A 6000-nucleotide genomic window follows, 5' to 3' on the forward strand; every position below is an offset into this window, starting at 1 on the left:
ATTGTACAGACGGCCAAGATTGATTTAAGACTGGCCTATCGATGGCCGTACGTGCCGGTTACGAGGAGGACCAATCAGATGAAGATTCCACTGTTTTAGAAGGGTTTTACTAACCGTGCTGTCGGTAGTTGCGAGTGAATAATACGGACCAATGGGAAGGTGACTTGGTTTGACGTGGCGAAATATTAGTGGATGTAGAGTTTATGAAGCCGCATATGACTGTTGTTATATGCGCGGCTCGATGCGGAGGAAGTTTCGAGTGGCAGAGAAAGGCAAATGAGGCCACCTGGTTCAGTTGTCTTGTATGTGTTGGTTTTGGGGTTAATACTTACGACTCTAAGCACAGCAGGTACTGAGAGCCCATTGTAATTTGTATCATTTGGAGCTTTGCTGCTTCATTCATCATCCAGGCCGTATAGTTGCTGTCAATGTTATTTTCCTTTTAATACAGCTGCCAATTTTATTTATTTATATTTTTTTTTTCTTTCTCATTTTTGTTTGCAATTGAAAACTTCATTAATAAAATAGATCTGAAATCATCACATAAAAAGGAGACAATGGAACGAATATACGATGCATAAGTTAGAATGTTGTTTTATTAACAGGGTCCAGGATTCAAATTTATGACTTTTTCAATTTTTGAAAGAGAAGTAACACTAAACTAGAAGTTTGTTGATAATAGATAAGTTTGACAAAAACTGAATTTTGTTCAAACAGAAGCCCACCACAAAAGTAGGGAAACAATGGCTCAATAAAACAAGCCAAACTGCTACCGAACATAGAAAAAGCTCATATCATATCTCAATATAAATTTGGTGAAACCATCTATAAGAGCAACTCCACCCATTTGCCCTTAGCCATGGCAAGGGTGGAGCTAGGGCAGCCACTATTCACTTGAATAGTGGTTGCCCTTGCAAATAGTATTTTATGTTTCCACCCATTGCCATGGCTAAGGGCAATTACTATTCATTTTTTTGTTTTTTCCACCTATTTTTTAATGAAAATAATTAATTTGGGTAATATTTTCAGATAAGATTTCCGGGTTCCTACGTGTCAAGACTATTCATAATCAGATAAAATTTCCGGATAAGATTTTTGGATTCAAATTTCGGATGAATTTCAAAATTCAAATTTCAGATAAATTTTTGGGTTCAAATTTCGAATGAATTTCAAAATTCAAAATTCAGATAAATTTGGGTTCAAATTTCAGGATGAATTTCAAAATTCAAATTTCATACAAATTAGGGTTCAAATTTCGGATGAATTTCAAATTTCAGATAAGATTTTCATCCAATAAAATCAAGCAACGTGGCATGTCTATCTTGCCAAAATTTTCTATAAAACTAGAGGCTCAGCTCATACCTCTCACACCACATCTTTCTATATTTTCATTTCTCAGAGTTTAGAATTCATACTTCATTCATTCTCAATGGAAGAATTTAGGAGATGCTTGGAGAGGCAAGAGAGAGAAACCGTAGAGCAGATGAAGTCAATGAGTTGCAGAGACAAGTCGATGAGCAAGTTCTCATAGCAGTGGCTTTGCAAGAAGAAGAGAACCAAGGTCGCTGCCGGGGTTCACAAGTCGGCCGCCGACGGAATGTGGAAAGACATAGGCATTCTCGGGGTAAGAATCTTTTGGAAGATTATTTTATCCCAACTTCTTTGTACTCTGATGTTGATTTTCGAAGGCGATTTAGAATGCAACCTCATTTGTTCAATAAAGTCATGCATGATATTTGCAATTATGATGCATACTTTGTTCAAAAGTGTGATGCTACTAGGGTTTTGGGGCTTCTTCCGGAGCAAAAGCTTACAGCTGTTATACGAATGTTGGCGTATGGAGCATCTGCTGATCAGGTGGATGAGATTGCCCGGATGGGGAAGTCCACTACGTTGGAGGCTTTGGTAAGATTTTGTCAAGCTGTTGAAACTCTGTACACTAGGGACTACCTGCGTAGACCTACTCCCAGGGACCTCCAACGGCTTCTACAAAAAGCCGAAGCTCGAGGATTCCCAGGAATGATTGGTAGCATCGACTGCATGCACTTGCAATGGAAGAATTGCCCAACTGCCTGGCAAGGTGATTATGGAAATAGAAAAGGCCAAAAAAGTATCATCCTTGAAGCCGTTGCTGGCTTCGACACATGGGTTTGGCATGCCTTCTTTGGAGTTGCAGGATCCCAAAATGACCTCAACGTGCTGGGTCAATCCCCGGTCTTCAACGATGTATTGAGAGGCCAGGGCCCCAATATCACCTATCAAGTCAACAATACAGTATACCAGACGGGTATTATCTAGCTGACGGCATCTACCCGAGGTGGACCACTTTTGTCAAATCCATTCCGAATCCCCGATCCCAGAAGCAAAAATTATTTGCTACCTATCAAAAGGGATACAGGAAAGATGTCGAAAGGTGTTTTGGCATCCTTCAAGCTCGGTGGTTGATTATTCGAGGTGCGGCCCGTATGTTTGATGAGGAGATCCTCAAAAGCATTATGATGACTTGCATCATCCTCCATAATATGATTGTGGAGGATGAGTACGATTATGATGCTTTAGAGGTCTACGAACCGGATCCAATGAACACGGCTTTGACACGGATTTATGAAAGGCCCATGGGGCCAAATGGAGAACCGTTTGAGCCGGAACCGTTGGTGAGGGATGGTCATTTGATGACCCGAATGATAGATCGATATACAGAGATGCAATCTTCGTATATTCATGAAATGCGTCAAGTTCACTTGATGGAGCATCTATGGGCGGTGAAAGGCAATGAAGATGAATGATGGAGCATAGATGCTTTGGTTATGTTTTATTTAGTTATGGTTAGGTTGTGTTGTATTTTTATTTATTATGGTTTGGTTGTGGTTGGTTATTATTATTGTGCCTTGTTTGTACTTTTTTTTTTATTTTTATTATGTTTTGTTTGAAGTATGGAATATGTTGAACAAAAAGGTAATTTATTGAATGCTTTGTTTATTAAATAACGAAATGTAATACAAGTCATTACGAATTACTACTACTAAAATAAAATACATGAATTACAACAACTTTAATAGAAAACATGAAAAATACAAATACATAAAAGGTATGCTAACTAATTTAATGGTTTCCATCATTTAACCAATCCGTGTTGCTAGGCCCATCATCCCGGAAAAGTCTTCTTCTCATAACATCCCTTCGTTCTAGCTTCCAAAATTGTTTTGTTTCAGGGGACATATGACTTGTATCCATCGCCATGGTTTCCCGATCTGTCTTGTCCATATCTTTTTTGCGCAAATACTCCCTTTCTCGTGCATACTCAGCTTGAAGGGCCAACTCGTTATCTTGGCGTTTTTGCTCCATTTCTATTCTTATGCCGTTTTGCCTTGCAATTTCCTCCAAAAATTGTGAATTTTGATTGCTTGAATTACCCGCTTTCTTCTTCTTCGCGGCCTTTCGGCCAATGGGCCTCGGCTCCTTTTCGATGGGTGAGTCTTGACTCATAGGAGAATCGAGAGGTGAATCCAATGTCATTGAATCACGGAGTGGCGTCTCGTTTAACACAACCTCCGGACCCGTCGGAATAATTATGAAGCGTTTGCAATATTTCACCACCTCCCAACATTCATGATGGTTGAAACTTTTTTTGCCCCCCCCGGTTGCACCGAACCACATTTGTGCTTGAATCATCTATTTAACAAAAAAATGGAAATGCAATAAATATTTAAAATATATTGGATATGCAAGAAATATTAACAACATATTGAAAATGCAAGAAATATTAACAACATATTGAAAATGCAAGAAATATTAACAAAATATTGAAAATGCAAGAAATATGAACAAAATATTTAAATTGCAAGAAATATTAACAAAATATTGATAATGCAAGAAATATGAACAAAATATTTAAAATGCAAGAAATATTAACAAAATATTGAAAATGCAAGCAATATTAACAAAATATATATATTAGGAGATTAAACTTAATAAAACAAAAATTATAAAATACTTACCTCGTTAGTACGATTTTCCCCGCTTCTATAGTTGTCCATCGCTTTTGCTAGGGCATTTCTCCATTTTCCCAACTCTTTATTGAGAATTTTCCACCTACTGGATAATGCCATCTCCGTACGAGTAGACCCCGGAATTTTTTCACAAAATTCGGCATGAATTTTTTTTCACATATGAAAAAATTTCATCTCATTGCCGGACACGGGACAATGACAAATTTGGAGCCAAGCCTCACACAAGGAAACATCTTCCATGGTGCTCCAAGCCCCTCGGTTTCGATAGAAGAAGCCATAAAAATATGAAATCAAAATGCTAGATGAAAAAGAGGAAAATGTTGAGTAAAGAGTGAATAATAGTAGAAGTATAATGAAATGTATGAGGATTGGTGTTGAAAGTGAAGGGTATTGATAGGTATTTATAGAAAAAAAAAAAATCAGAATTTTTTAGAATTTTTTAAAAAAATTTACGATTTTTTTTCATATTTTTATTGCCCAAAAAAGCCTCAGCCGTAGGATGGATTCGGAGATGCTGATCGGAGGGCTGGAGAGGCGACACGTGGCAAATTCCCGTTGGAGCTGGCGTCGCGCTGACGTCAGCGCGCGCTGGTTCAAATTTTTTTACCGTTGGCGCGTGCAACGGTAAAAAAATTTGAAACGCGCTAGTTGACGTCAGCGTGACGTGAGGGCTGACGTCAGCGACCGCGGGCTGGAGCTCTGGCTCGTCTCGCCTTCGGGCTGGCCCGAGTTGGTGGGTCCCACACCCCCCCGGGCTTGGGCTGCGCAGTGGAACGGAAATTTTTTTTTCTCCCCTCGCCTCGGGCTCGGTCCGCCCGCTGGAGTCGCTCTAAGGGTATGTTTGATTCACATAATGAATTTTTTGGAAATAAAATTCTCATATCTAATTCGAATAGATAAAAATGGAAGATTTTAATTTCCATGTCTGGAATGCCGAAAAATGGGATTCTCATTCCCATATTTAGTTTGCACAATGTAGGAATTAAGATTTGTTCAATTTTCTTATAATACCCTTCATTTTCATTCAAATATATTTAATGTTTGCAATGGTCCAAAGTGGTATTTGAACCCCATGACTAGGGACGGATTTATATTGTGGGTTGTATAGGCTACAAAATTTTTTTGCTACACAAATGGGACGGATTCATGTACACCTATCTATCACCCCCACAAATCACAATTTTTCTGCTAATCAATTAACCCAGATTAGGGATGGCAATTTTCCCTACGGGTAAGAATCTTTACAGGGATTCGACCCTAATGGGTCGGGTATGAAGAATAAAAAAGAGGAATGGGGATGGATACGGAAATTTTTTTGAGTATGACGTTTGGGGAGGGGCGGGGATGGTGTTTTAATCCCCAACCCGAACCCTCCCCATTTAGAATATATATAATAGTATGTATAAATATGATATTAAAGTGATTGTGTAGACTAAATTTTATATTTCCTATTATTATATTATATATTTATATAATTTATACGAATCTTAAGCCACGCTACTCATATATTTAGTTAAGTTCTAGTCAATATGTAAACATTCTTATATTGTTTTATATGTATATAATATATATATATCCATTATCTTGCCATAATCCTATATTTTTTCTTAACAAAGTAGTTTTATATTGGTTTTTTCTTCTATAATGGGGTGGGTCGGGGAATCCACTCCCCAAAGAAGGTGGCGATGGAGAATCCTCGATATGAATATTGCGGGTATGAATGCAGAGATGAGTGAAAAAAATTTAATAGGGATGGGAATGGGAATGGCATACCCACCCCCGATTCGACTCATTATCATCCCTAACTGGAGGAGGCAAGTATTTTTCAATTAACCCAGCATTCCGTTTTATGTAGTATATGGTAGTCAAACTGTAAAATGACTGTCGGTGAAAGGTAATTACTCTGTCACTTAAAAATATATTGATTATCTGAATGATCAGGTTTGAAGAAAAAGAAACAAATATTTGCTGAAATATAACAGAGAGATCA

Source organism: Prunus dulcis, chromosome 6, assembly GCF_902201215.1.
Source record: "Prunus dulcis chromosome 6, ALMONDv2, whole genome shotgun sequence".
In the NCBI taxonomy this organism is placed as follows: Eukaryota; Viridiplantae; Streptophyta; class Magnoliopsida; order Rosales; family Rosaceae; genus Prunus; species Prunus dulcis.